General features: G+C 41.8%; 1 protein-coding gene and 1 non-coding gene across 11 annotated transcripts in view; one reads left to right on the forward strand and one right to left on the reverse strand.

Moving 5' to 3' along the window:
- Ankrd11 (ankyrin repeat domain containing 11) overlaps window positions 1-18,196 on the reverse strand; it is a 205,201-nt gene that overhangs the window by 90,434 nt on the left and 96,571 nt on the right. Inside the window, exon 2 of one of the 10 annotated variants that reach the window (XM_076572270.1) lies at window positions 17,511-17,593. The exons of 7 other annotated variants lie outside the window; for them this stretch is intronic. The gene's annotated coding sequence lies outside the window, so the exon portion shown is untranslated. Of the gene's footprint in view, window positions 1-17,461; window positions 17,594-18,196 lie in introns of those variants that run through there. 2 more of the 10 variants (XM_076572268.1, XM_076572269.1) reach the window with 2 other exon arrangements.
- On the forward strand, window positions 241-347 carry LOC143273653 (U6 spliceosomal RNA). Its single transcript, XR_013051835.1, has one exon. It is a non-coding gene; the product is annotated as a U6 spliceosomal RNA (small nuclear RNA).

The raw sequence follows: 18,196 nt of genomic DNA on the forward strand, positions 1-18,196 counted from the left end.
ATCAAGATAATGAGTCAAGCAGTCACCTAGGTATCAAAATAGAACTGAAATCAGAACAATACACCCACCTCCACACCCTACTAAGATACAAAAATTGAACCTCAGAGATTAGCAGGTCCATAGTAAGAAGGGAGGGGGGGGATTGCAAAGGAAGAAATAAATGTGATGAGGTATACCAGATGTGGGCCTATGGCAGAAAGGGGGCATTAGGTAAAGCCTGAGATCTAAAAAGTCACAGTTGTGCTCCCTTCAGCAGCACATATTCTAAAACTGGAACGATATAGAGAAGATCAGCATAGCCCCTGTGCAAGGATGACACGCAAATTCGTGAAGCAGTCCGTAGGGTTTTTGTTTTTTGTTTTTTTTTTTTTTTTTGAAAACAAAAAGATAAAAAGTTACAGTTGGCTGGGCGGCAGTGGTGGCACACACCTTTAATCCCGGCACTTGGGAGGCAGAGGCGGGCAGATCTTCGTGAGTTGGAGGCCAGGCTGGTCTACAGAGTGAGATCCAGGAAAGGCGCAAAGCTACACAGAGAAACCCTGTCTCGAAAAAACAAACTCAAAAAAAAAAAAAAAAAAAAAAGGTACAGTTAACATTTATGCAATTTTTTCTCTAAATCTGTGTTTTTCAGAAATAGAAAGTATATTTTTACAAATTACCAGGCATGTTTAAACAAAAACAAAACAGTACAGCGTGGTGGTGGTGGTGGTGGTGGTGGTGGTGGTGGTGGTGGTGGTGGTGGTGGTGGTGGTGGTGGTGGTGGTGGTGGTGGTGGTGGTGGTGGTGGTGGTGGTGGTGGTGCAGCACACCTTTAATCCCAGCACTTGGGAGGCAGAGGCAGGTGGATCTCTTGCTAGTTCGAGGCCATCCTGGACTACAGAGTGAGTTTCAGAAAAGGCTCCAAAGCTATACAGAGAAACTCTAGTCTGGGGGATGGGGGGTGGGGGGTGGAGACACATAATACAAACAAACAAACCTCTAAGGGAGGTGGGGTGTGAAAACAGTCCCGAGCTGACACAAATGTCAAAATTAGTAGACGTGATCTTGAACACTATAATTCCATGCCCATATTCAAAACATAACTAGAAACATAAAAGGATATGAAGAACAAAATGGACTGAAATGAACCTCAGAGATGAAAATGACACTGTGAGATGAACAAAACACTGGCTCTGTCAGAGAGATGAACACTCAGGAAGGATCACTGGGCTCAAAGCAACATCACACCACCCCTCTAAACTGCACACTGAGGAGACAGCTCTAGCACTTAATACAAGGCAGGTCAGAACCACACCTGCCCTACCTGAAACTGGAGGACTTTAGCTGCTAATAATGCACAAGTGTGACAGAGCTGATCCAGCGGAGAACAAGTTCATAGGTGCCCTCCCATAGGTTATCCAAAAGCCCAGAAACTGTACCTCCTATCCACATAGAATATCCCACACTGGAGAAGGGGAAAGACAAAGATTTTAACCTATTCCATAATATAGGCAAGGAAGTGCTGTGTGACCGCCATCCTTATCAGCTAATCTGCATCTAAGGCAATCCAGTCAACAACCTTCAGTCAGTCCTCTGTTTCCTTAACCCAAAATTCCTTTTCTACTCTATGGCTATGTCTTCAAACTTTACCTATAATAATACAAAATCCACCTAGGTGCTACTCATTGGTGGAGCCTTCCACAAGCCCAGGTCTGTTCCTCATCCCATACCTCCTCCTATGAGAGCCTTGACTGACTCAGTGAAGTTGATACATTATTGCTATATCTACATATCTGAAGGGCAGAATATATCTTCCAAACTTTGAGAAGTTCCCTACTAAACTTGCGTTTTCTCTTCCTTATGTAAGCATGGTAATGCTTACCTCAGGGGATCTCCAAGGATTAAAAGAGAGGCAACATTCCCATGATACCAAGTAGGAGGCATTCTAAATAGACCTCTTGTCCTTTATTGAAGATACCTCACAGAATTATATGCAGCACTTTGTACATCATAGATAATAAATGCTTACAAATGGGAGGAAATAGATTTTTAAAAAAAATGAGAATAACCATTATCTAACTTTATTCCTTCTTTTGTTGTTCTGAGACAGGGTCTCTTTGTAGCCCTGGTGGGTCTCAAATTGACTGAGGCTAAAGATTAAAACTGAAGTTCTGATCCTCCATTTTCTACCTCTAGAGTGTCTGGGATTACATTACAGGTCTACATGCCTCCATCACCCCATTTCAGGCAGTGCTATGAATTAAACCCAGGACCTCTGGTATGCCAGACCAGTGGTCTTCCTGCTAAGCTACATCCATAGAAAGAATCACCAGCCAGGCAGTGGTGACACATGACTTTATCCCATCATTGGGGGGGGGGGGGGGTCGGCGTGGCACAAAATGCAGGTGACTCTGTGGAGTTCAAGGCCAGCCTACACTACAGAGTGAGTTCCAGGACAGCCAGGGCTACACAAAGAAACCCTGTCTCAAAAAAACAAACAAAAATTACCATTATGACAGGAATGAGTAAACTTCAAAAGGCATGTTGCCACAAAATTTCACAAAGAAAATTCTTGTAGTAGGGACTAATTAATCCTGAGAAGTAAAAAAAGAAATAAAATAAGATCATAAAGGTGTATTCCAGTAGCTATGTCTGTGATCCCAGCACTGTGGGTAGAGCTGGAAAATTGTGAATTTGCAGTATGCCAAGAAAGACTGTCTTGGGAAAACAAAAAAGAAAAAGGGTTCCTGAACCACAGCTTTTGATGAATTAGCTCCCAACCACATTGACAATACACAGGAATACTACATGGCACCTTTTTAGAGATTTCACCAAACAGGAACCTTTGTGCAAAGTAAGACTAGAGTAAGGCTACTTTGCATCGATAGTACCATTTAATCCAAGTAAATCAAAGGGTCAATTTAGGGGATGGGGTGTTGAATGCACACAACAGGAGCTCTCTGACCTGTTCTCTGTTCTTTAATGACACCCGCTTTATTTTAAAGCTTTAATCCCAGCACTTGGAAGGCAGGGGGAAAGCAGATCTCTGAGTTTGAGGTCAGCCTAGTCTATAGAGCAAGTTCCAGGACAGCCAGGGCTACCCAGAGAAACCCTGTCTCAAAAATAAAAACAAAACAAAAAGACTACAATCCCACATTGGACTCAGCTGTCACTGGGGGTGGGGTGGGGTGTGTGTGAAAATTCCTGGTATCCTCCAAGTCTGGCACAGCTCTCAGAAATCCTAACACATCTCTTTAATATAGTAAAAGCCAACTCTTACACAGGAATTAAATGTTTTTTCCTTCTTGTCACAATAAGCCTGAAAAGACCAAGTTCATTTATGGCAGTTATACTTGACAATAAAACACTTATATATACAATAAGCTTAAATAACATTGTACATTATTTTCACATAATACATGGCCAAAAGAGTTCAACATAAGTTTCCTAAGCTATTTTTTTTCAAAATTCATTTATTTTATGCCATGAGCATTTTGCCTGCATATATGTATATGCACCAAAGGTGTGCCTGGTGCCACGGTGGTCAGAAGAGGGTGTTTGATCCCCTGGAACTGGAGTTACACATGGTTCTGAGCCACTATGTGGGTGCTGAGATTCCAAACTCGTTCCTCTGCAAGAGCAGTAAGGTGCTCTAAACTGCTGAGCCATTTCTCCAATCCACTTGGCTATATTTTAAAGCCCATAGTTCTTCTGAGTTAATGTCAACAGGTTCCATCCAGAACCTTTAGAAAGTCTCAAGTCCCCACATAGGTCAGAAGAAGAGAAACTCATGTGACAATTTCTCCCAAGACCTATGTATATAAAATAACCTAAGTTTAAAAAAAAAAATCTCTAAGCCAGCAAATGTGCAACATTACATTTTAAGACACTAAAATCTAGATGATATTTTTATCTGAAATTTTTGACAAAACAAATTACTAAAACAAATGCTAGACTAAGCTATAGGGCAATACCTAGAATAAGCCACGAGTGGATACCAACACTAGTCTACAAAATGAAGTGTTGTTTTGAAGCATCTTCTAAACAGGAAGAATTATGTGAGCAAAGAAAATTGGATGAGACATAGGAAAGGGCTATGGGATGCCAGCAGAATGGACCCCATAGTCTTGGGAGAAGAGTTCATTTTAAAAAAGAACAGTCCCTACACCAGTAGTAGTCACTGTCTACTACTGGTATGCAACAAAACCAAGATGGATGGATGGATGGATGGATGGATGGATGGGTGGGTGGGTGGAGGGAGGGAGGAAGGAAGGAAGGAAGGAAGGAAGGAAGGAAGGAAGGAAGGAAGGAAGGAAGGAAGGAAGGAAGGAAAGAAAAGGTAACTATAGTGTCAATACACAATTGAGGACATGTACAGTCAGTCTCTGAACACTGAAAAACAAACCAGTTCTACCAGAAGACTACTAGGGGGTAACTCTACCAGGGGCCCACAGCATGGAGAGCCTGCTGAAGCTGCACACACTGATAAGCAAATACACTATATACTAGAGAGGTTAACAGATATAGAATCTCATAAAGGCACGAACTTTTTATTAATAAGTTTGTGTGAACATACAAGCCATGGTGCACACTTGTGGAGATTAGAGGACAATTTTTGGGTATTAGCACTTAACTTCCACCATGTGGGTTTGGAGAATTGACCTTTGGTCTTCAGACTTGGTGGCAAGAGCCTTCCTTACCTGCTGAGCCCATCTGGATAACCTGGGTGTGGAATTTTTACAAGATTGTCAACAAGCATACAGAATGCTCAACTCAATACAACTGTCTTCAAAGTGTGGGTCCAAGGACTCTTAGGGAGCCTTCCAAGTTCATCCAGATAATCTACAAGTTTGAGAAATTTTTATTAACAACACAGACTTTTACTGGGGTGATGCTGAAACAGATAATCCAATCCACTGAAAGATAGCCAATTTGATAGCAGCCCAAACTGCATAAAAAGACCCATTGAAAAGAAGGGAGAAGGGAAGAAAAGAGGGAGAGAAGGAGAGAGCAAAGAGAAGGGAGAGGATGAAAAACAATCTGTGATAAAACAGCATCTTTCCTGAATGCACAAAAATCTCTCTACAGGACACCAACACTGCCTGATATGCATGAATCACTTTGGCAGGACCTCTTTTTCCTCAGGAAATACTCTACTTCCATCAGAGAGTGGCTGCATAGAAATTTCATTTGTTGCAGCATATGGACTGGTAGAGGCTTTCTGGAAAACAAACAGGAAATGACTACTTCCAGAAACCCTCAGCCAGTCTAATGTACTCAAATGAAAGCTTTTGGGAAAGAATGAGCTTAGGAAACTATCCACAATGGACAGGCAGCATCTGGTACTTTTCTGGGATAGCCACCCACCCCCCAAGAAAGAAAAATGGTAGAGCAACATCTGGATATGTGACTGACTCTGCTAACCTCATTCCATAAGACCACTGTGCTGCACAGGATGGAAGATCCATGTGTATCAATCCATGATATATACCTTTAGGGGGGCAGAGTCATGTGGATTTCTGTGAGTTTCAGGACAGCTAGACCTATTACACAGAGAAATTGTCTACCAAAAAAAAAAAAAAAGGCTAACAAAAACCAAACCCAAACAAAAAACCCACAAACAACAAAACCCATCCATACTCATCATGTAAGACCCAGAAGAGAAATCCTGAAATGCAAGCAGGGAACCAACATCTGTCAGAAAACTTCCAAAATTATACTAAAAATACTCTTCAATTGTACTTTTTTGGTATACTTCAAACAAAACTGACCTCTAAAGCTGATGTGACAATACAGCAGTCTTCTAGTAATCCCAAATTCCACATATTGTGGGATTTGTAAAATTTTAAGATTTTACTCTAATCACTAACTTTTTGTTTGGAAAATTATTTTAAACATAAATGTTCTACTTATATATAACAGGCAACGAATGGTTTACTGTAGCTGTTTGTAGATGAAATTAGTACAGAATTTTCATGAACTTTTTATATACGCTTACTAAGAGGTGTGTAAGACCAACAGAGGGTACCCCACTGGCCTCAACATGAGCAGGGATGGCAGGGACCTCTTTGCATCTGGCAAGGCACATGCAGAACTGGCCTTAGAGACAGCAAAAAGGCACTACTTCCTATCTTCTCGTGTCCGGGGGGGGGGGGGGGGGGCGCTTATACAAAGGATTGGAGGTCTTAAGAATAATACTAGCCTAGGGGGAGCAACTTGCTCTAAGTCTCTGCCAACTGGTCAAAGACACAAGAATTCATCCAAGGGCCAAACTCTATATGGGATTATAGTAACTTCAGATTACAACCTAACTTTTGCACATTAATTGCGTACTGTTATATAGATCTGTGTATAGTATCCATCCATCACAAATGACCAGAAATGAGCAAGATATGGTAGCATACACTTGTAATACCAGTATTCAGAAGGTCATTAGTACATACGTATGTATTCTCTCTCTCTCTCCCTCCCTCCCTCCCTCTCTCTCTCAAACATGCTGTACAAATTCAGTGATGCTACCAATATACTATTGATGATATAAAGCCAAGTGAGGTATTGCTAGTTTCTGACAAAGAAAGGTGTCACAAGCAAGGAGCCCAACCTGAGAATGCACATATATTACTCAGCTGGCTGTGCATCTGGACTCACACTCTATCTGGACCAGAGCTCCAAACCCCCTGAGACACCATCTCCACCTTGATCTCATCTATCAACAAATGTACAGTGTTTTAAAAGGGTAGCCGGGTGGCGGCGGCGGCGGCGGCGGCGGCGGCGGCGGCGGCGGCGGCGGCGGCGGCGGCGGCGGCGGCGGCGCACGCCTTTAATCCCAGCACTCGGGAGCGGAGGCAGGCGGATCTCTGTGAGTTCAAGGCCAGCCTGGGCTACCAAGTGAGCTCCAGGAAAGGCACAAAGCTACGCAGAAAAATCCTGTCTCGAAAAACCAAAATAAATAAATAAATAAATAAATAAATAAATAAATAAATAAATAAATAAATAAATAAATAAATAAATAAGTCAAGAAACCAGGCGGTGCGGCACACGACTTTTATCCCAGCACTTGGGAAGCAGAACCAGGTGGATTTCTGTGAGTTCGAGGCCAGCCTGGTCTACAGAGTAAGATCCAGGACAGGCACCAAAACTACACAGAGAAACCCTGTCTCAAACCTCACCGGAACCCCAAAAAAGGGTCAAGAAGCCAAATATTCTGTGAACAAAGAGACCTGTAGCAGATTGGTAGTATATCTACATAGTGGAATATCATTGTTAAAAGGAATTTAACTCTGACGCCACATAGAGACATGGGTAATTCTTAAATGCCTATTAGTCAATCAGAAAAAGGTAACAAGTAGGTCAGGCATAGTGGTACACACCTTTAATCCCATGACTATGGAGGCAGAGGCAAGCAAGACAGAGAGTTCTAAGCCAACCTGATCTACTTAGTGAGTTCCAGGTAAGGCAAGACTATGTAGAAACCCTGTCTGTCTGTTTGTCTGTCTGTCTGTCTGTCTCTCTCTCTGGTAGGTAGAGGGGAGGGGGGAGTAGGGGAGATGAGAAGAGGAGAAAAGAAGAAGGGGAGAAAAGAAGAGGGGTGGTGGTAACATGCTGTAGGATTCTAATTCAAGACATACTGCAAGGTAAAATTGGTCCACAGCTGTCCAGGGGTCCCAGAAACAGGGTCAAACAGAACATGAATGGCATTTATAGCAGTAAAACTGGTCTGTATGATACTATAAAGCAGTGGCTCTCAATCTTCCTAATGTTGCAACCTTAAATATAGTTCCTCATGTTATGGTAACCTCTAACCATAAAATTATTTTTGCTGCTAGTTCATAACAAAGTTACTGTTATGAACCATAATGTAAATATCTGTTTTTTGATACTCTTAGGTGACCCCTCTGAAAGGTTTGTTCAACAACTCCATAGAGGTTTCAACCCACAAGTTGAGAACCACTGTTGTAAAGGTAGATGTATATGTCATTATGTTTTGTCAAATCCATAGAAAACAGAGAACCCAGAGTGAGTCCCTGTGTAAAGTAAAGCCTGAACTCTGTTATAATCATGTGTTGTGAGCATTCCTTGGTGGTAACAGATGGACTACTCTGGTGTACAACACTGATATGCAGAGGCTGTGTGTGTAACTTTGTCCTTTATGCTCACTTCTTCTGGAATCCTTAAGTCATTTTATTTTTAAAATAAACTTGTCTTTTTTAAGTGATATGGTTCAAACCCAGGGCCTAACACCTGGTAACAATTGCTATCACAAGGCTCTATCTCCAGGCATAGTTTAGGTTTTAAAAAGTGGTTGTCCTGGGGGCTATAGAGTTCAGCAGTTAAAAAGCACTTGTTCTTACAGAGGCCCCAGGTTTGGTCCCTAGCACCTATATGGTGGGGTTCGCAAGCATCTGTAACTCCCAGTTCTAACACCCTCTTCTGAACTCTACAGGCAGCTGGCATAAACGTGGTGCACATACATACACGCAGGGCAAAACACTGATACACATAAAATAAGAGAGAGACAGAGACAGAGACAAACAGAGGAGAGAAAAGAAAAGAAAAGAAAAGAAAAGAAAAGAAAGAAAAGGAAGAAAAGAAAAGGAAGAAAAGAAAAGAAAAGAAAAGAAAAGAAAAGAAAAGAAAAGAAAAGAAAAGAAAAGAAAAGAAAAGAAAAGAAAAGAAAAGAAAAGAAAAAAGAAAAAATTTAAGTGGTCATTCAGCCACAATACACAGTATATCTAGGGCAGAGTTTAAATCCACAAGAATCACTACATTAGGCCAACACGTGAAGGCAATGAAAAACAGTTCATTTTGTCCCAACGTTCTGTTTACATAACAAAACAGCACCTGGTCATCTAAAGCACAAGTTCCTCAAGACTTGATTTCCCCATCACCTTGCAATCCAGTTTCAACATACCACCCATACCCCCATCTTGGGACACCCTTGTACTCTCACCATACCAATATTTATTATTGCATCCTTAACCCCTAAGGTTCACCACAAAAAAGAGAGAGAGAGAGAGAGAGAGAGAGAGAGAGAGAGAGAGAGAGAGAGAGAGAGAGAGAAGCCCTACTCAACCCCAGCATTGACTTCAACAACCTAAGCATATTCTAAACTGAAAAATGATGCCCAATGACAAGTGAATACGTTTCCTACTCTACAAAATGCCGTAACAAACAAGATTTATTAGTTATTTTATAACTCTCTATAGACAATGATTACCATATTTGAGGAGCTGGGCACTAAAGCACTACTGTAATTCCAGCACTCAGGAGGCTAAAGCAAAAGTTCAAGTTTAGCATGAGCTACATGGTGAGACATAACTGCCCCCCAAAATCAGTATTAATAACATGTGGGCCTGGGGTGTATGTAGCTAAGTAATGGGACATTTGTCTCATTTGTTCAAGTTCCTGTGTTCTATCCCTGGTGTCGGAAAACAAAAATACAGATTAAGGGCACAGTGTGACACGCCAATAGTCCCAGGTTAATGCAAAATATAAAGCTTCATACACAATGTAATCCTTGTTTTATAAAAAGTAAACAAAATATTCAAAATTTCTAATTTATTTAAATGTTTGATTTATTTTTGGAGGTAATAGACATGTTTTTTCTCTCTCTCTCTTCCCTGTGTGTGCGCATGCATAGTTGAGGCACACATGTGATGGTCAGAGGACAACATTAAGAAATCAGGTTTTTCCTTCCACCATAGTCTATTGTCAGGCTTGACAGCAGGCACCTTTACCTGCTGAGCCTATCTCACAACACTTCGTTTTGTTTGAGACAGGGTCTCAAACCAGCACGAACTAGTGAAAAACAACGATGATCTGTAAACTCATCTTCTTGACTCTTTGGGGTGGGAGTGGGGGAGCAAAGCACAGAACTCAGGGCTTTGTGCATGCTGAGCAAGCTCTCCATAAACTGAGCCACATTTGCAATCAACTGAATGGCTCCCATTGGCTCGTATATTTGAATGTTTCATATCCAGCTGGTGGGACTATTTGGGAAGAATTAGGATGTGTGGCTTTGTTGTAGGAGGTCAGGTGTGTCACTAGGGGTAATCGGAGGTTTCAAATGCCCAAGTCACTCCCATTTAGTGCGCCACCTCCCAACCCCCAACCCCCACTTGTGGATCAAATGTAAGCTCTCAGCTACTGCTCCAATACCATGCCTGCCTGCTGCCATGCTCCCCAACATGGGCTAACCCTCTGGAACTCTGAGCTCCAAATTAAATGCTTCTTTTTATAAGACGCCTTTTGCCACAGAAATAGAGAAGTGAGACTCCTTTCTTTTTTACACTGCATTTTATTTGCTGATATGACAAGTCAAACTATGTAGCCAATGGAAATCTAGCATGTGGCTATTTGGAAACAGATCCTTTTAGGTGAATTCAAACAGAGATGAGATCATGAGAGTAAACTCTAAACCCAGTATGGCTGGTTTCCTTATCAACAAAAATTTTGCATACAGATAGGAGAAAGACAAATACAGACAGATGCAGAGACTGGAGAGGGATACAGAAAGTTATAAATAAGTCAAGGAACACCAAAGACTGCTACCAACCGTCAGAAGCTCGAAAAAGACCTAGAGCCCTAGAGCATATTACCCTAGAATTCCAAGTCCCACACTTTGCTTTTGGGCATCTGGTTTCCAGACTACAGGGGCATATACACTTAAGCCCTTAAGACTATAATGTGATATGACAGCTTGTGCAAGTTATGATATGACTGTTTTGTTCAAGGCCCACAAACAGTTTTAGTAATAATCAAGCATCAATTTTTCTTAAGTAGTGAATGAGCAAATACAATTTTTAGAAAAGAGATCTCTTTCGTTCATTGCACGAAAGATTTGCCCTTCCAACAAAACAAAGTAATGCCTAGATACCTACATTTTACTTTAGTCAGCTCTTTGTAGAAAGACTGAGGTTATATTGGAGGCATTAATTTATATTTAACCATAAACTACTGGTGTGCGTGTGGGTGTGGGTGTTGTCTTTGTTGGGGAGGGGGTGAGGTTGGTTCTCTGACCTTGAACTACTGATCCCCTTTCCTCTGCTTCTTAAATGCTAGAATTACAAGCATGCACCATCATATGGCCAGCTGTAAACATTAACTCTTAACCTAAGTAAGACACGGTAAGATATTTGAGACTGGGCAAATATTTTAATTGATTCTGATAGGATGAAAAGAAAGAGAATTCATTACTCATTCCTAGCTCTAATAACAGTTCTAGATAACCACAAATACTTTTTGCCACAGACCACCCCCTCAAGTGAAGGTTTCCAATAAGAGCCAAAATGTTGGTTCTTGTTTGTTTATAGTTTACAACTATTTGGAACAAACAGGCCCAGCAGTATATGAGAGAATAAAACACCATTAGCCTGAAAGAAGTAGAGGGCTGACAAAGAGTAAAATGTCAAGGTTCCCCAGAGAAGTGAGAGGTGTCAAATGAAGGAACCATGTTAAAAAGGGATGTGGCAGCCCAGCATGATAGCATACATTTCTAATTGTAACATCCAGGAGAAGGAAGGAAAAAAATCTCACGTTTAAGACTAGTCTGAGCAACAAAGAAAGACATCATGGGGTTCTTCCCCATGTAAAGACTCTTCTTCTCAACTGTGAGCCATGTTCCAGGGTAAGTGCTACAGCCTCAACCCCCCCCCAGCCTCTATGATGTAACCCACTGGGCAGCGCCCAGGAAGATCTAACACTACCAAGTCAGATGGCACTGAGGCAAAGTGCCTTAAAATGACATTAATTTAGTATTTGCAGGGATGCAAACCACACAACATTTGAATGTTTTTTACTTTTCAGGTGAAATGCTTCAAAGAGTGTGCACTGACAAAGAGATCTAGAAAACTAGAATGAAACACCAATTCAGACCAATTACCAAGGCTAAGATTAAGAAGTGGAAACTCCTTCTTGGATATATTGAGGGAGTTAGTCTGTGAATATGAGTCTGAACTCACACAGCAGATAACAACACTTCTTGGAGAAGCCTACTGCTTAAGAACAGCAAGGTTCACCAGGCAGTGGTGGCAGGTGCCTTTAATTTCAGCTCTCAGGAGGCAGAGGCCAGCCTGGTCTACAAACTGAGTACCAGAACAGCTAGACCTGTAACACAGAGAAACCAGGTCTCAAAAAACAAAAAGAACAGCAAGGTTCAGTATAGGTGGGGCAGACAAAAGAAGAAGCCGATAAACCTGTTTCATAGGTAAGAAACCAACATATAAAGTATCTTGCAAACTCAACCAATTAGCAGCGACATCAGGTTAAAAAGATAAATACTCTCGAAAACAGGAAAGGTCTCAAAAACCACCTTTAAAAAACACTACAACTTCCACAAGAAAGGGTTTCAGAATATCCTTACCACACATGCTACAAAGTGCAACAAAACCATAGTCAACACAGCCAAAGTGCACGAAATCCAAAGCCCAGAAAACCTGTGAATGAAATCCCAAACGAAGAAAGACTCTGAACACAAACACTGAATGGTTCAGGCAGTCCTGAACCATGCTGCCATTATGAGTGCAACATTAAAAAAAAGGGGGGGGGGGAATCCCCTTGGACATTAACAACCAGGCCCAGTCAGGGAGCATACTCACAGTTCTACAAGGCAATGTTTATTGGAAGTACAACTGGAAAGCTGGATCAGAAATTAAAAGGCCTTAGTGTTCTTGCAAAGAACCCAACTTAGGTTCCCAGTGCCTAAATAGCACACAGCAGTCAGTCAATACCTCCAGTTCCAGATGATGAAACGGCCTCTTCTGACCTTATCAAACACCAGGTATGCACATGGTGAAAGCACATACACACAGGATAAATACACTTACACATAAAATAGAAATAAACGAATTTCTGTGAGTGTGGGGATGGGGAAAGGGACTGGGAATGGGGATATACATACATTTTTATAATTACAATCTTTCAATAACATATATTAATTCATTTTTGTTAGTTCTCTTCCTCTAGACAACCCTGGTACCAGAAGTAGTTCTAAAGCAACAGTTGTATAAGGATAGATTTTTCAAGTATCTAGAATAGGCTTTCAAATTTGCCAACACTTAACAGTTACTGAAGCTTCTCCTGGAAACTCAGAAAGTACTGAAAGCCCATGGTATGGTATGAACTATTTTATAAACTTAAGGAGACAAATGCATCTGATTATTCTGATTCACCAATTGTGAGAGGCAATGGATTTGGTGACTTTGTATATAAAACACTGGACAATTTGTGGATAAATAAGGGAAATGATGGTGTTGGTTGGTTGCTCCTAGCATCTCTGGATAAACTGACAAAAGAAAAGAATGTGCTCCATGATAAAATTAACCAACTCTAGCATCTCAGAATATGGTAAAAGGCAACAATGAAATAATATAAAACTGACTGGTTTCAGGTGCACATAAACAGTCGAAACTTTAGACTCTTAAAGGTCTATGCCCTGGAAGAGAAGCTTCTCTCCAGCAGCCACAGTGCTTAAGTTGTGGAAAATCAAATAGAAGCACTCATAAGATTGGTTGAATTACAGAGAAAATTCAAGTCCTAGCCTCAAAGGGTGTTGGCAGTTAAAGAGCATTATTGGTAAAGAATGGGATCCTGTAACATGGAATGGGGATGTGTGGAAGGACCCTAAAATTCTCAAAGGTCCACTCACAGCAGAAGATATACTCCCACCCCCACACCCTGAAGTATTATTGTCTTTTTCTCCTTTGACTGAGAAAATTAATCCATCATTGTCTGCTAAACCAGCAGTGACTTTCGCTGAAGGAAATGCCAGGTAAGACAATACTGATCTCCCTCAGGACCCACCAATAGTTGCCTCTAGACTCATAACCAGACTTAAGGCTAAGCATGCTCCTAGAGGGGAGGTAGAAAGTGTAGTCCCTGAAGAGGTGTGCTATACTACTAATGAGCTTAATGAGTTTGCTAATTCATTTCAGCAGAAGTCTGGGGAATATGTGTGGGAATGTATTTTAAGGGTGTGGGATAATGGGAGAAGGAACATAAAATTAGATCAGGCTGAGTTTATTGATATGGGCTCAGAAAGTGAAGATTCTAGGTTTAATATAGAAGCTCGTACAGTTAAAAAGGTGTCAAAAGTTTGTTTGAATGGTTGACTAAAGCATCTGTCAAACAATGACCTAATGAAAAGAAGTTGGAGATCTCCAATGTCCCTTAGCTTAATGTTGATGAAGAAATTTTAAGGCTCAAAAAATTACGTTAGAGTAGGTGTGTTGTGTAGGACCTAGTCCTCCACAATTCGAAGGCCAAAATGACATGTCCTTCACTGATCCAGTAAAACATAAAATGACGAGAGGGGCACCCCCTTTTTCTTTTGCCAGACCTCAAGGGTGGAGATGCTGCTGCTCAACTGGATGAATTAAATGCAATGGGTTTAACTGGGCCCTGACGCAGCAGGGACCAGGTGGCAGCATTTAAATTGCCAAAGGCAAGGTGATCATAGTCATCGTAATGGGAAACAGAGATAAAGCAATGTCCATAATGGCCTAACCCATAATGGTCAGTGCAGGAAATGTGATTTTTATGGTGGTGTGACTTATATGAACATTTGTTACTGACTAATCAGTGTTTCCAGGCATGAAACAGGTAAGAAGCCTATTACATTTTTGTTGATTTGTATAAAGGGGGAGGGAGGGGAATCTCAAACAAATGGAAGAAAGGCTACACTGGATCATGGCAAAGAGAATCAAGGCCTCTGAACCAATTTGCAGACCTGAGTCAGTTTGCAGACCCAGTATCCCTTGCATGAAATGATGGTCAGGATCCCCTGAGGAAGGACCTCGATAAAAATCCTAAGAATTTTAATGTTAACCTTTCTCCAGTTCTTCCCAAGAGAATGTGGTATGGCCCCCACAGATTCATGTGTTTGTTTTCCTTTATAAGAGTTGGTGTGTGTGTGTGTGTGTGTGTGTGTGTGTGTGTGTGTGTGTGTGTGTGTGAGTGTGAGAGAGACAGAGACAGAGACAGAGACAGAGAGAGACAGAGAGAGACAGAGTTTTCGTAGTCATGGTATCTTTTCACAGCAATAGAAACAGGGACCTACAGCTTTTCACAAAGGTAACTAACTATACACTTGGGAAGAGGGCGACAATCAGACTTTTAGGGGTCTACAGGAAAGAGGTTCTGAACTAATGCTGATTCCAAGAGAACCCAAGAAACATGTGGCCCTCCAGTTAAATAAAATAGGGGCTTATGGAGGCCAGGTGATTGATGGAGTTTTGGCTGAAATCTCACTGAATTCTCACTGGTTCCCTGACCTGTGGGATGAGGGCTGTTATGGTTGGAAATGCTGAATAAAAGCCTTTAGAGTTGCCTCTGCCAGGGGAAAATAATCAAAAACATAGTCACATCCCTGGAGGGACTGCAGAAATTAGTGCCACCATCAAAGTCTTGAAAGACAGGGGGGTGGGATGTTCCCACATCTCTCTTTAACTCTCTTATATGGCTAGTGCAGAAGACAGATGGACTGTGGGAAATAACGGTAAACTATCAAAAACTCGATCAAGTAATGACTCCAATTGCAGCTGCCACACCAGGTGTAGTGTAGTGTAGAGCAGAATAACACCTCTCCTGGTACATGATATATGCAGCTGTGCATAAAGATCATCAGAAAGCGATTTGTTTTCAGTTGGCAAGTGGATTAGTATTTACAGCTTTACCTCAAGGATATATTAACTCTCCGACCCTCAAGGATATATTAACTGTCCAACCCTGTGTCATAACTTAGTTTGAGGGATTTTGATCATCTGTCTCTTCAAAAGTATCATATTGGCATTATTCTGATTGGACCAAGTGAACAGAAGTAGCAACCACTTTGGACTTACTGGTTACACATACATGCATCAGAGGATGAAAAAAATATATCCAACCAAAGTTCAAAGGCTTTCTACCTCAGTAAAATTCATAGGTGTCAGGTGGTGTGGGGCATGCAGAGATATTCCTTTTAAGGTGAAGGATAAGTTACTGTACCTTGCCCCCCTACCACCAAGAAAGAAGCAATGTTTAGTGGGCCTATTTAGATTCTGGAGACAACACATTCCTCACGTGGGCATGTTATTCCAGCGCATATACCAAGTGATTCAGAAAGCTGCTAGCTTTCTGTGGGGCCTGGAACGGAAGAAAGCTCTTCAATAGATTTAGGCTGCTGTCCAAGTTCCTCTACCACTTGGACCATATGATCCACCAGACCTGATGGTACTGGAGGTGTTAGTGGCAGGTAGAGATGCTGTCTGGGGCCTTTGGCGGGCGTACAGGTGAATCAAAGAAGAGACCTTTGGAATGTTGGAGCAAGGCTCTACCATCATCTGCAGACAACTATTCTCCCTTTGAGAGAGAGAGTTCTTGGGCTGCTATTGGGCTGTACTACAAACTGAACATTTGACAATGGACCACCAGGTTATCAAGTAACATGAGCTGGTCATCATGAGCAAAGTATTATGTGACCCACCAAGCCATAAAGTAGGACATACATAGCAGCAAACCATTTTTTAATGGAAGTGGTATATATGCCATCTGGCCCAAGCAGGACTTGAAGGCACAAGCAAGTTACATAAAGAAGTTGCCCAAAAACCTATGGTTTCCACTCCTGTTACAATGCTGTCTGCTACCAAGCATGCACCTATAGAGTCCTGGGATGTGTGCCCTATTATTGGTTGAGGAAGGTAAGAAAGATTAAGGCCTAAATTACTGATGATTCTGCATGTTACTTAGGCACCATCCAGAAATGGACAGATGCAGTATCACAATCCCTTTCTACAACACCCCTGAAAGGCAAAACATTAAAGGAATATCTTTACAGTGGGCAGAACCCAGACAGTACACAGTCATACATTTTGTTTGGAAGGAAAATAGTCAGATGTGTGACTGATTACTGATTCATGGGTTGTTGCCAATGGATTAGCTGATGATCAGGGACTTGGAAAGAGCATAATTAGAAAATTGGTTGAAAAAGACATCTGGGGAAGAAGTATGTCGATAGAAAAATGGGTAAAGGATATAAAGATACTTTGTGTCCCATGCTACGTTCATCAAAAGGTGACTTCACTAATAGGATGACAAGTAGATAGAATGACATATTCCTTGGACTGTCAGCCTCTTTCCCCAGTTATCCCTGTCATTGCCCAATGGGCCCATGAACAAAGTGGCCATGGTGGCAGAGATGGAGGATGCATGGACTCGTAACATGGACTTCCACTCACCAAGTCTGACCTGGCTACAGCTACTACTGCTGAGTGCCAGATCTCCCAAAAGCAGAGACCAACACTAAGAACCAGCTAGATAAGGCATCATTCCCCGGGGAGACCAGCCAGCAACCTGGCGGCAAGTTGACTACAGTGGACCATTTACTCCATGAACAGGACAACGCTTTGTCCTTACTGGAGTAGATTCTTACTCTGGTTACAGATTTGCCTTTCCTGTTCATAATGCTTATGCCAAAACTACCATCCATGGACTTAATGTAATGTCTTACCGAACATTATAGTATTCCACACCGTGTTGCTTCTGATCAAGGATCTCACCTCACAAGCAAGGTATAAAAGTGGGCCCACAACCATTGAATCCACTAGTCTTCCATGTTCCCCACCATCCTGAAGCAGCTTGCCTGATAGAAAGACAGAATGGCATTTTGAGGAAACAGTTACAGCGCCAATAAACGGCAGCACCATGAAGGGCTGAAACAGAGTTTTCTAGAAAGCAGTATATGCTTTGAATCAGTGACCAATATATGCTACAGATTCTCTCATAGCCAGGATTCACGGGTCCAAAAATCAACAGGTAGAAGGACTATGTCACCCTCAGTGAGCCACTAGGAAAGTTTTTTGCTGCTGTTCTGCAGGCCAAGAACTTTTGGCTCCAGAGGAGGGAGAGTAACTACCAGGAGACACAGCAAACATTCCGATGAACTGGAAGTTCAGGCTTCCCTCTGGGCACTTTGGCTTCTGATGCCCTTAAGCCAACAGGCTAAGAAAGGAATAACATTGTTAGGAGGGGTGACTGATCCAAATTGCCAAAGAGAAACTGGATCGCTTCCCCACAATGGAGGTAAGACAGATTAAATCTGCAGTGCAAGAGATCCTTTGGGGCACTTCTTGGTGATTAAAGTAAATGGGAAACTGCAACAACCTAATCCAAGCAGGATGACAAAGGGAATAGACCCTTTAGAAATGAAGGTATGGGTTACTCCTCCAAGAAAAGAGCCAAGACC

This window comes from Peromyscus maniculatus, chromosome 5 (assembly GCF_049852395.1).
Source record: "Peromyscus maniculatus bairdii isolate BWxNUB_F1_BW_parent chromosome 5, HU_Pman_BW_mat_3.1, whole genome shotgun sequence".
NCBI classification, from domain to species: Eukaryota; Metazoa; Chordata; class Mammalia; order Rodentia; family Cricetidae; genus Peromyscus; species Peromyscus maniculatus.